Source organism: Cetorhinus maximus, chromosome 8 (genome assembly GCF_964194155.1).
Source record: "Cetorhinus maximus chromosome 8, sCetMax3.hap1.1, whole genome shotgun sequence".
Taxonomy (NCBI): Eukaryota; Metazoa; Chordata; class Chondrichthyes; order Lamniformes; family Cetorhinidae; genus Cetorhinus; species Cetorhinus maximus.
In genome coordinates, this window is record NC_135886.1 from 9,986,100 (window position 1) to 9,999,523 (window position 13,424).

A 13,424-nucleotide genomic window follows, 5' to 3' on the forward strand; every position below is an offset into this window, starting at 1 on the left:
ACACACAAAATGTAATTAAGTCAATTAATTGAAAGAGTGAGTGGGGTGGGGGTGGGGTGGGAAGAAAGCAGTAGCTATAGCTCTGGTTTGCTGTAATCATCTTGCATTCCTTCTTCTTGACCTGACCTTTAAATGTATTTGTCAATCAAAAATTAAAGCAGACTTTTAATAATTTTAATTTAATTGGCCATCTCATTTTTTTATTCATTATCTCTTAATTAGTTGCCCTCATATATGCAGATCATTGGTTTTGTTTAATGTTTAGGCAGAAAGAAGCTCATCTAGTCTTGAACCTGCCTGACAGCAAAGAAACTAACCTCCCCATCACAATACTAAATTGCTCACTAGCCTTTGGGCAAATTTCTCAATCTCACTGAAACTGTAAGGATCCCGACTCTGTTGAACATTCTACAGCGAATGAAGGAACGGGAAGTGCTATCAATGGACTCCAGACCACCAACAGCCTAAAAACAAAATGATGGCTTAGTTGGTAAATGCACTATTCTGGGTAGTATTGTTAGTGCCTCTAGCTTTATGAAGTGCTCTCCGAAGAGCTGATCTCTCCCTCATCATTGTCAAAGGAAGAAGGAAAGACTTGCATTTATATAGCGCCTCTCAACCTCAGGACTTCCCAAAGTACTTTGCATTCAATGAATTACTCTTGGAAGTGCAGTTACTGTGATAATGTAGGAAATGCAGCAGACAAATTGTGTACAGTGAGCTCCCACAAATGACCAGATAATCTATTTTGCTTGAGGGATAAATAATAGTTGGGATTCAGGAATAATTCCCTTATTTTTAAAAATAGTGTGATGGGATCTTTTGCACCCACCTGAGAGGGCAGATGGGGTCTCTGGTTAATATCTCAATCATTTTACATCACCTCCAAAGCACTGCACCTCTGACAATGCTGCATTGAGATATAAGCCTGGAATGTGCGCTTAAGTCACTGGAGTGGGGCTTGAACCTTCTGACGGAGAAGGTGAGAGTGCTACCACTGAGCCAAGTCTGACACCTGGGAGGTGTTAGCAAAGGCTGTTAGCTGTGGCAGACAGTTATGGCAGCAGCACCTGAGGTCATCAGCTGTTATCTTTTAGTCAACTAGGCCAGGAGTCTGGACCAAGTAATACAACAAATAAAGCAGGCCTCAGTCACTGTGCTGCCAGAATGGAACTTGTGAACAATTGCACTCACTCATTCATTATAAAGAAAAGACCTCTCGGGCTCATCATCAGTCTCAACATAGGAAAAGAAAATTTGGGTACGACGAGAAATGAGCGACCAATTCACTATTGCATGCTTTATTCAATCACCCAAGACAACATCATAACCCCAATGTTTCCAGTAGTGAAGGTTTCTACACCAAGGGCATAAAATATAAGAAAGCCACTAACTGATCAAATTAAAAATATAGGAGAAATTTCTTTACAGAGTACTGAAGATGCCAAATTCAATGCCACATAAAGTGGTTGAAGCTGGTAACGTTGAATGGAATTTAGAAGAGTAAGAGGCAACTTAATTGAAACCTTTATGATCCTAAGGGGACTTGACAGAGTGGATGTGGAGAGGATGTTTCTTCTTGTGGGAAAATCTAGAGCTAGGGGTTATTGTTTAAAAGTAAGGGGTTGCTCATTTAAGACAGAGATAAGGAGAAATATTTTCTCTCAGAGGGTTGTGAGTCTTTGGAACTCTCTTCCTCAAAAGGCAGTGGAAGCAGAGTCTTTGAATATTTTTAAGGCAGAGCTAGATAGATTCTTGATTAACAAGGGGTTTGAGGTTATCAAGGGTAGGGAGGAATGTGGGGTTGAGGTTACATTCAGATCAGCCATGATCTTTTTAAATGGCGGCGCAGGCTTAAGGAGCCGAGTGGCCTACTCCTGCTCATAATTTGTATGTTCGTATGATGCAATTAAGGTTAGGTGCATACATATAGGCGAAGGGAATTGAGAGACACAGGGCGGGTAAGAAAAGACAACAGGAGAGGAAGGGCACTCATGTGCAGAATAAACACTGGCACGGGCCAGTTGGATTAAATGGTTCTGTTTCTGAGCTATAGATTCTATGGAATTCTAATGTCTAAGAGAACCAGACTGTTCTCAACCTTGATGGCATACTTGGCCCTGCGATGAACTTCCTACACGTGTCTGCTCCATCACCGCCTACTTCCACCTCTGTAACATCGCCCAATTCCACCAGTGCCTCAGCTTATCCGTCACTAAAACCGTCATCTGTGCCTTTGTTGCCTTTAGACTTAACTATCCCAATAGACTCCTGGCCAGCTTCTCAGCTTCCACCTTCCATAGCTTAAACTCATTCAAAACTCTGCTGCCCTGTCCTAACTCGCACCAAGTCTGGTTCACCCATCATCACCCCTGTGCTCACTCCTGGTTGAGCAATGTTTTAAAAATTCCCATGTTTGGTGAAAATCCTTGTGTTAACCAGCCTAGTGTCAGCCTAGATTTTATGCTCAAAGTTTCTGGAATGAAACTTCCACAACCTTCATAACTCAGAGGCAAGAGCGTCAGCCACTGAGCCATGACCTGCAGCTAAAGAAAGGCCACTTAGAAGGAAGAGCAACCATTATCACTAGTGCTGTGTGCCGCATGAGTCAGATCCTTCAAATGTAAAAGAAAATAAAGGATAAAAGCAAAATACTGCGGATGCTGGAAATCTGAAACAAAATCAAAAATAGCTGGAAAAACTCAGCAGGTCCGACAGCATCTGCGGAGAGGAACACAGTTAACGTCTCGAGTCTGTATGACTCTTCATCAGCACTAAGGAAAAATGGAAAAGAGGTGAAATATAAGCTGGTTGAGGGAGGTGGGACAGGTAGAGGGCCAGTGATAGGTGGACGCAAAGCTGAGATTTCCAAAGATGTCATAGATAAAAGGGTGTGGACGGTGGTGATATTAGCTATGGAGTGTGCTAATAGTGACATTAAGGGTAGAAAGCAAGATGGGCAAGTGACAGATGGCCCTAGTGGGGGTGGGGTGAAGGGATCGAAATGGGCTAAAAGGTGGAGATAAAACAATGAATGGAAATAAATTTAAAAATAATAGAAATAGGTGGGAAAAGAAAAATATATTAAAAATATATATAGATATAAAAAAAATTATAAATTATTGGAAAAAGAGGGATCGGAAAGGGGGTGGTGATGGAGGAGAGAGTTCATGATCTGAAGTTGTTGAACTCAATGTCAAGTTCAGAAGGCTGCAAAGTTCCTAATTGGAAAATGAGGTGTTGTTCCTCCAGTTTGCGTTGGGCTTCACTGGAACATTGCAGCAGGCCAAGGACGGACATGTGGGCATGAGAGCAGGATGGTGTGTTGAAATGGCAGGCGACAGGGAGGTCTGGGTCATGCTTGCGAACAGACCGAAGGTGTTCCGCAAAGTGGTCACCCAGTCTGCGTTTGGTCTCTCCAATGTAGAGGAGACCGCACTGGGAGCAGCGAATGCAGTAGACTAAATTAAGGGAAGTGAAAGTGAGATGCTGCTTCACTTGAAAGGAGTGTTTGGGCCCTTGGACGATGAGGAGAGGGGAAGTGTAGGGGCAGGTATTGCACCTTCTGCGGTTGCATGGGAAGGTGCCGTGGGAGGGGGTTGAGGTGTAGGGGGTGATGGAGGAGTGGACCAGGGTGTCCCGGAGGGAATGGTCCCTACGGAATGCCGATGGGGGGGTGACGGGAAGATGTGTTTGGTGGTGGCATCATGCTGGAGTTGGCGGAAATGGTGGAGGATGATCCTTTGAATGCGGAGGCTGGTGGGGTGATAAGTGAGGACAAGGGAGACCCTATCATGGTTCTGGGAGGGAGAGGAAGGTGTGAGGGCGGATGCGCGGGAGATGGGCCAGGCACGGTTGAGGGCCCTGTCAACCACCATGGGTGGAAAACCTCGGTAAATAAATAAATAAATAAACAAACAAACAAATAAATAAATAAATAGGATTGCATTCATATAATGCTTTTCACAACCACCGGACGTCTCAAACACTTTACAGTCAATGAAGTACTTTTGAAGTGTAATCACTGTTGTAATGCAGGAAACATGGCAGCAATTTGCACAAAGCAAGCTCCCACAAACAAGAAGGTGATAACGAGCAGATAATCTGTTTTTATGTGATGTTGATTGAGGGATAGATATCGACCCCAGGACACCGGGGAAAACTCTGTTGCTTTTCTTTGAAATAGTGCCACGTGACCTTTTACAGCCACCCAAGGTTTAAAATACCAACAGGGAGACAGCACCGGAGTAGCAGCCTTAACTTTTGTGCTCATGTCCTGGAGTGGGACTTGAATCCCGAATCCTCTGACTCAGAGGCGAGCGTGCCACCAACAAGCCACGGGGCTAGCACAGGACAAACAAATGGAGATGATGATGAAAAAGGAAGAGCTCATGGCACACATTAAAGACAAACCAGCCATGTGTGGGATCGTGGCTCTGATATGGATCGTGGTGAGATACTGTACTCTCGAGCTATCTTTTAAATCCCTTCTGAATACCAAGTAGGAACTAACTGTCTAAGAATTACTTCACTGCAGTTGGTTCTAACCTCTAGACTTATCTAAAGCTTATTGTTATTACTTTATTAATGGCTCAATGACTTTAACCAGTGAGTGGCTAAGCCAGGTTGTATCTTCCAGGGTTCAATCCTCAAGCTGTGCTGAGTTAGCTGATCTAGGGGTACTGCCATTGGCCTCAGTTCACTGGAGTGGAAAAGTTACCCAAAGTTATTGTTTCTGATTACAACCCTTGCTGGAAGTGAATATGTAGATCTCGGGTGGAGACATGATGTGCTTTAGGTGTGATGGTCCCTTGCAATTAAATAACCTGATAACATTCATTGCTCACACACGAACAGCAGTCACCAATGGGGCTGACTGACAGTCACCACCAGTGGATGGTGTCTGGTACCTACAGAATTGTACTTCAACAAGACATCAATACTTTTACTAGAAATAAAAAAAAGTCACCGATACATGCATTACTATTCCTATCATGCAAGCTAGTTAATTTCAACAGAACATTGGGTTATTCTTGGAAAGGAGCAGGGAAGTGTGCCTAATTGAATAGCTCTTATAAAGGGTTGGCATTGCATCAATGGGCCGAATGGTAACTCCTTCTGGGTTCTATGATTAAGCCAAGAGGGAATATTTACCAGCAGTTACAAAACAAATTTAGTGCTGTATGGGTTGAGTTCTATCAAGGCTTATAAAGCTCATCATCCCAAGAACCTCAAGAGCTTCATTTCCACAGCTGCAATATTTCACGTCAGGCCCAAGGATGTAAATACAATGAATGGCATTTAGCCCCAGGCCTTACAGCTGAAAGGATAAGCAAACCCCTTTTTAGAAATGGAAAATTGGTCAATCTAGTGCCTATATGTTTTTTCTTATTTTTTCTTGGAATGTGGGTGTCACTGGCTAGGCCAGCATTTGTTGCCCATTCCCAAAAGCCCTTGAGAAGGTGGTGGTGAGCTGCCATCTTGAACCGCTGCGGTCCATATAGTACACCCACAGTGCTGTTAGGGAGTTAGATCCAGGATTTTGACCCAGCGACAGTGAAGGAACGGCAATATATTTCCAAGTCAGGATGGTGAGTGGCTTGGAGAGGAACTTCCGAGTGGTGGTGTTCCCATACATCTGCTGCCCTTGTCCTTCTAGATGGTAGTGGTCATGGGTTTGGAAGCTGAGCAAAGATGTGCAAATTCAGAGTTCAAATGCAGAGAACTGCTCAGGCGCTGATTAAAGACTTTTATCTCTTCTGTCTGTCCTCAATTTGTATCTAATTCCCAGAGGTCAGACTTGGCTCACATTTCAGGTGAATGGTCAGTTTACCTGTGCTGGACCTCGGCTGCATTGTATTATTTCCCAGTGTAGCCACTTTAATGCTGCAGCAGTAACTTTGTCCTTAATCCCATCACCACAAGTTGCTCAAATTCCCAGAACCCACAATGAGACTCCGGTCATATGGCTCAAAATGTTAAGCAGAAACAACCCAGCCTCGGAGGGACAAAGTTCATAATTATACTACTGGATGCTTCTCATTGTCGAAGGGAACACAAAGCAGCAACATTTCCACAGACCGACTGGTATGCCTGACTGAAATTCCAGTGAGAAACACCGTTTTCTTTGTGTGCACTGCCTCTGCACTGTCGCCTGGGACCAGAGTGCACAAGGCATTGATGTGTCGGTGGATTACTGCAGACAAAATATTTGAACTAATTAAGCAGCTAAATAAACAATCCTCTCTGTTATATTGAGAGAATAGCTAATGGAAATGTATGAAACGCTATTTAACTTTTACTGAGGCAGGCCTATCTCATAAGTCATCGGCTCCCTTAATCACCTATCAGTTATGTAAGTCACCCTCATTAGTTAAGCACAGCATGTAACCCATCATGTGTTCTATTTTTGCCATGCATTTAAATGCATTGCACTTTATTTTCTATATTAACTTTCCCTAGCCCATTAGAAATGCATTTTTCAAAATCACTATTGATAATGGCTTGTCATCATCTGATGCAGGGTCTGTTGTTTCTTTCATCATTTGTTCCTCTCTGTGTCAATTTTGTGGTGGAGTTAAGGTCATTAAGATTTTTGATCAATTGGGAAGGAAATATCAGAGTTCAGATGCAGCTTAAACCAGCTTATCCCTGCCTCAGTTGGTAGCACTCTCATCCTCAGATACTGAAGCAGTCCATATCCAAATGCAGCAAGACCTGGACAATATCCAGGCTTGGGCTGACAAGTTGCAGGTAACATTTGTGCCACACAAGTGCCAGGAAATGACCATCTCCAACAAGAGAGAATCTAACCATTACCCCTTGACATTCAATGGCATTACCATCGCTGAATCCCCCACTATCAACATCCTGGGAGCTACCATTGACCAGAATCTGAACTGAACTAGCCATATAAATATTATGGCTACAAGAGCAGCTCAGAGCTAGGAATCCTGCAGCGAGTAACTCACCCCCTGACTCCCCAAAGCCTGTCCACCATCTACAAGGCACAAGTCGGGAATGTGATGGAGTACTCTCACTTGCCTGGATGAGTGCAACTCCAACAACACTCAAGAAGCTTGACACCATCCAGGACAAAACAACCCGCTTGACTGGCACCCCAACCACAAATATTCACTCCCTCTACCACTGACGAACAGTTGCAGCAGTGTGTACCATCTACAAGTTGCAATACAAGAACTCACCAAGACTCCTTAGACGGCACCTTCTAAACCCATGACTGCTAGGATCTAGAAGGACAAGGGCAGCAGATAGATGGGGACACCACCACCTAGAAGACCCCCTCCAAGCCACTCACCATCATGACTTGGAAATATATCACCATTCCTTCACTGTCGCTGGGTCAAAATCCTGGAACTCCCTCCTTAACAGCACTGTGGGTGTACCTACACCACATGGACTGCAGCGGTTCAAGAAGGCAGCTCACCATCATCTTCTCAAGGGCAATTAGGAATGGGTAACAAATGCCACATCCCATGAATTAATAAAAAAAACCCTGAGTCAAACAAAATCTAGGGTGATGCTCCAATGCAGTGCTGAGGGAATGCTGCACTGACAGAGGTGCCATCCTTCAGATGAGTTAATTTAAACCCCGTCTACCGTCTCAAGTGGTGGATCTTCATGGAAGATCCACAACGCTATGTTGAAGAAGAGAAGGGAGCTCTCCCAGGTCAATATTTATGCCTTAACCAATATCACTAAAAATAGATTATATGGTCATTACTTTTTGTGGGATCTTGCTCTGTGCAAATTGTATTTCCTATAATAGGATAGGTAAAAAGTTCTTAACTGGCTGTAAAGCATTTTGGAATATCTCTGAGGTTGTGAAAGGAAGTACATAAATGAAAGCCTCTTTTTACAATGTTCCATTAGATGGGGTTGAAGGCTCAGGCTTTAAAATGATGTGTATAAATCACCTAAGGCTTTTCCTTCCTTGTTTCTGATGTCGTCTGAGTTTTTTAAAATTGCGTTCCTACCCTGCAGCAGCCTCCTCCCTCTCCATCAATGTTTAAAGATAAACAGACCCTTCACAGGACAAGCAGCCTGACTAATAAACGGTGTCCAATTGGCAGGTGTTTATCAGTACAGCAGGGCACTCCAGAATACTTCTGATTACAGAAAGAAATACAGTCATCGGGGCCTTCAAACATCACCTGCTGAGAACATTTGGTCCCTGGTGCAGTCATGCAGCCAGCAGAACCTCAAAGATCAATACACAGAGTGTGAACTGGAAAAGCTTCAATTCCTGGCTATGGAACAGCTGGACATTTATTTGTTAATTTAAAAAAAATGTAAATCCAGTCGATTCTGCACGGGGGTAGGGGAATAGACAAGAGTTGTGGTCTGTGCTGGAATAGGTAGAAAAAGTACTGAGGTCCTTCAGGCAGAGTTTCAAAGGCTAGGAAAAAGCTTTTAAAAAAACAGGACCTCAAAGAGGGCATCTCAGGATTACTCCCAGAGCTACGTGCTAGAGTGTGCGGTTACAGGAGGTTAATACAGCTAAATGCATGACTGGAGAATTGGTACAGGAGGGAGGGTTTCAGATTCTTAGGGCTGGGTTTACCCGGCCCACTGGTGACTGACCTGGGAGTCAGGAGGGCTGGCAATAAGGCAGCAGGGGAAGGGGTCAGGAGGAGAGCCAGACGTCTTCCTGCTGCCACGGCATATTGCTAGTGGTGGGAAGAGTGCGGGTGGGTTGTCCACCTGGTGCCCAATTAAGGGCCACTTCCTGCCTTCATGGGCATTTTTACAGGTAAACCGGGGTTCAAGGGTTGGGGGTCTCCCTTATGAACACTCCGCGGCCCATCCAGTGGCCCCCACTAGCCCTGCCACCTACCCTACCCCACCCCCACCCCCCAACTCAACTCAACTCACCTGCTTTTGATGGCCTGCTGCCATTGAAGTGCCCTTTTCTTGGAGCTGCAACCCTAACACTGGCCACCGTTAGCAGTGGCACTGCTGAGGCTGCCGAACTGCTGGCCCTCTAATTGGGCAGGCAGCTCTTGAGGGGGGGAGTGCCAGGGTAGGACTTTACCATCAACAAGAAATTTCAGTCCTTGGGGTGTTGAGACCAGTTCTAGGGGGAACCTATACCAGATGCATAGGTTGCACCTGAATTGCACCTGAATAGAGGCAAGACCAATGTTCTCACTGAGAGGTTAACCAGTACGTGGGGAGGGTTTAAACTAATTTGGCAGGGCAAGTGGAACCGGAAGTGCCAAGCAATGACCATCTTAAATACAAGATAATCTAACCATTTCCCCTTGTTGTTCAGCAGCAGTACAATCGCTTGAGTGCCCCACCATCAACATCCTAGAGATTACCATTGATGAGAAACTTAACTGGACGAGCCATATAAATGGTTCGTATGCGAAATAGAAAAAGGTGCTCTTGGTTAGTCAAAAACACTATAATGAGGTTGGGACTGAGACATCTTGTTAACACAGAGGAACCATCAAGATCCCGGGGGAGCGAGGTTCAGGATTACCATTGACCAGAAATTTAACTGGACCAGCCACATAAATTCTGTGACTACAGAAGCAGATTAGGGGTTGGGAATTCCATGAGTAACTCACCTCCTGACTCCCAAAGCCTGACCACCTTTTTAAAAAGCATGAGTTGCTTGGGTGAGTGTGGCTCCAACAACTCCCAAGAAGCTCGACACCATCCAGGATAAAGCAACACGCTTGATTGGCACCACATCCACTACATTAAACGTTCTATCCCTCCAGCATCAGCTGGCGCACAGTGGTAGAAGTGTGTAACATTTACAAGCTGCACTGCAGCAACTCATCAAGGCCCCTTCGACAGCACCTTCTACCACCTAGGACACGGGCAGCAGATGCATGGGATCACCACCATCACCTGCAAGTTCCCTTCCTAGCCACACAAATCCTGACCTGAAACTAATTAATGGTTCCTCCACTGTAACTATCAAAAATCTCAAACTCCTTTCTTAACAACACTTACATCTCATGGACAGCAACGGTACAAGAAGGCAGCTCACGACCACCTTGGAGGGCAGTTGGATGCTGTTCGGTAGGTCTTAACAAAGTCTTTGTAGTCTTAAGTAGGTTAACTTTATGCATTTATTAACTACAAGAACTATGTACATGTATACAGTAAAGGGTACAAGCTAAGAACTGTCTCCATGCTTGTGTGTGCATACGGCTCTGTCCAACACTAGACTGAACCCTAGATGTGGGTCATGTGTTCTCTTACATCACTGTGTGGGCGGCCCTGTCTATCCCACATTAAACCTATATTGCCAGACTATTATACTACACCTCCCTCAAGACTTTATCCAATGCATTTCAAGCTATTCTAGTTTACCCCTTGTATTTACATCATTATTACTACCCTATCTCCCCCTTTCAAGTCTCTGAGTTCATAGGTTCAGGTGGTCTGAAGGCCTTATAACCCTTCCATATCTCATTCACATTGCTGTTGGAGGAGTGGTAGGCTTGTTGTTGCAGGTAAACTCTGTTGATTCGGAGGTTGTTCTGGCATCTAGGTATCTTTTTATCCTCTTTTTCCGTTCCTTGGTATTGAACTGCTCTTTGTCGATTTGGCAGTTGTGGTGATAGGTAGTGGTTGATTTATCCCATCTTTTTTGAGGTGGACGGATGCTGTGCTCATTCCGATAGCAATTTTTCCTCTTCTTTCATTGTGCAGCTCGCCGCAACGCATCCGGATGTTCATGTTTCAACAATGGAACTTTCATTCCTACTTGTTTCACAATTTTAGCCAGATTTTTTGATTACTTTCTTCATTTCCAGCTGTTTTTTGATGCTTGTGAATCTTTTCATTCAGTTCTGCAACAAATCTTGTAAGTTGAGTTGTTTTTTTTTATAATTTATTCACAGGATGTCGCTGGCTAGGCCAGCATTTATTGCCCATCCCCAATTTGTTTTATTTGTGGACCTCTTGTATAGGTTTAACAATTTCGCCTGGGCATTCAGTTCTTTTTGGAATCTCTGTTTCATGGTCACTGGCAGCTTCTTAGACTCTTCTAATTCATTTGTTAGATTTTCAATCTGTTCCGTAGAATTCACCTTTTCTGCTTTTAAAGCCTGGATTTACTCTTCAATGCTGCACATCTCATCCTTCATGTTGTTCAGATTGGACCAAAATTCAAGAAATTCATCAGCTTTGGTTGTTAATTCTGCTTTCAAGCAACTGTTCTGTTCATCCTGTTCCCTGCATTTCACACAATGTTTACTAGAGGCTTCTGATGCTTCAAGAGTTTATAATTTAAACATTTCAAGTCCTCTTTCAAGTGTCCTACTTCCTGTGAGCAACATTCCACTGTTCACATTAGTTCTAATTTTTCCTTATCAAACGCATCTTTCGTACATGAAATTTGGCAGAGTATAATTCATCTGTGCTGTCATACAAGCTCACATTCTATAATTGTGCTTCTGCTAATTGTTTTTGAGAGTCCTCACACTCTTTTGTGAGAACTTCTACTTTCTATTACTATTCTAAGTCCTTGATTTTCATCTCTTCATATATCTCTTTGGAAATGTAATGTTTTTCCAAGTTTGCTTCCAAATGTCCAACCATTTTCTTCAGCTCTGCAGTCTCTTTCTTGTACCTCTGTGGCACTTAAAAATTTTGTTTGTTTAGATCTTGAACATTTTGGTTCATTGATGACTTTAGTGTCTCATGCATTTTTAAGGGTATATACTCAGCTTGAATCTTGAGTTTTAAATCTTCCAATTCAGTTCTGATATGAACATTTTCCAACCTTATTTAATTTTCCTTTTGCAAAGATTTTTTTGGGTTTCATCAGATAGCTTTCCTTCAGTCACAGCCAGCTGCTTGCTCCGCACTATCACCTGCTGTTGCAGGTCAGGTAATATATCAAAATTTCTGAAAAGATATATTTTTGAGACTTCTGGAAAGTTCCCTGCCTCTCTGGTGCACTTGTGTGGTCTACTCGAGTATTGTCTTCCCCTTTCAGCTTTACTGGGGGTTTTCTGTGCCTCTTTTAAAGTTCTATGTGCTCCACAAATTGAAGATTAAAATATTTGTCAAAGGTCTTTAATATTTCATTGAAGCTGGTTGAGGATTCACCAATGCACTGCATTAGGATCACTTCATCATCAAGTTCACCAAACCAAAAAGGTATTAATCTGGACTTTTTCTGACTTTCTACTTAGACCTGACGTACTCCGGTAGTTTAAAAATTCTCTTTTCCAGGACGCCCAATTTTTCATTAGGTTTGGCCCTTGGATGAGCCCAAACTGATCTGATACGTTGGATTTTTGATCCACGGTTAAAAATTTTTAAAAAGTGAAGGTTCAGCTTTAAGAAGTTGCTGAAATTCAAGATGGCGTAGCTGTTCATTTGAAGACAAAGGGTTTACCCTCGCTTGCCAGTTTTGATGGGCTCCCGTTGCAATGGCACTCAAACCCGGCCTTGAAAAAAATGTAAACAATGGCTGCTTGGATCAACTGGTTGCAGACTTCTCTGTTTCAGTGCCATGCTGTAGGGCCCCAAAGCTTTGAATCCTGACTTTTGCACCTGATTCTTTAGTTGTGATTCTTCTGAATTAATTATTTATTTTCTTCCTGGAGCAAGCTCTAACGTTCAGGTGCTGACTTTGGAATCTGGTTTTTCCGATGGAGCTTTTAAATGGTAATTTCTGACTACTGAGCTACTTAAAAGTCTTTCAGGACTTGCTATATCCTGGAGGTTAAAAGTTTTAGCTCACCCCTGCTAGGTTTGCTGACTCTAATCTGAGAATCGAAGCTGGACTTCCAAGCGTCTTCTGCTCGGTGAGAAATTTTAAATTCTGCCTTCATCTTCCAAGCCTTTCTTTGCAGCTTTTCCCTGGTGCTTTTCTTCTGCATATATGCTTCTCGAGCTTTTCTTCAGGCCAGAGTGCTTCTTCAAATTTTAATTTAGTCTCGCAGGATTTTAGTTTCTCTTCATATTTTTGAGAGGAGGTTTTTTGCTTTTTCCATTCACTGCCACCATGTTGTAGGTATTGGATAGTGCTTCTTGGGTCTTAATGAAGTCTTCGACATCTTAAGTAGGTTTATATGTATGCATTTATCAACTACAAGAACTATGTACAGATATACAGTAAAGGGGTCAAGCTAGGAGCTTTCTCCAGGCTTGCCATGACACATGGCTCTGTCCAACACTAGTCTGACTCCTAGGTGTGGGTCATGTGCTCTCTTACATCACTATGTGGGCAGTACTGTACTTAGTCCCATGTTAACTATGTGCCAGACCCTTATATTACAGGGATGGGCTACAAATGCTGGCCTTGCCAGGGGTGCTCATATCCGATGAATGAATAAAAAAAAAAAGCAGAAAGGCGCAGTGAGATCCAAGGAGAGAGAAATATAAAGTGCAGAAAATTTAGTACTATCCCAAAAACTGTAGCAACT

The 13,424-nt window shown here is 43.3% G+C and overlaps 1 protein-coding gene and 1 long non-coding RNA gene across 3 annotated transcripts in view; one reads left to right on the top strand and one right to left on the bottom strand.

Moving 5' to 3' along the window:
• LOC144683422 (uncharacterized) overlaps nucleotides 1–5,330 on the top strand; it is a 53,897-nt gene extending 48,567 nt beyond the window's left edge. The window contains exon 3 of the long non-coding RNA XR_013577254.1: nucleotides 4,207–5,330. This is a non-coding gene — a long non-coding RNA (uncharacterized LOC144683422). The remainder of the gene's footprint in view (nucleotides 1–4,206) is intronic.
• The window catches only part of blacat1 (BLACAT1 overlapping LEMD1 locus), a 121,400-nt gene that overhangs the window by 90,522 nt on the left and 17,454 nt on the right, over nucleotides 1–13,424 (bottom strand). The window lies entirely within an intron of this gene.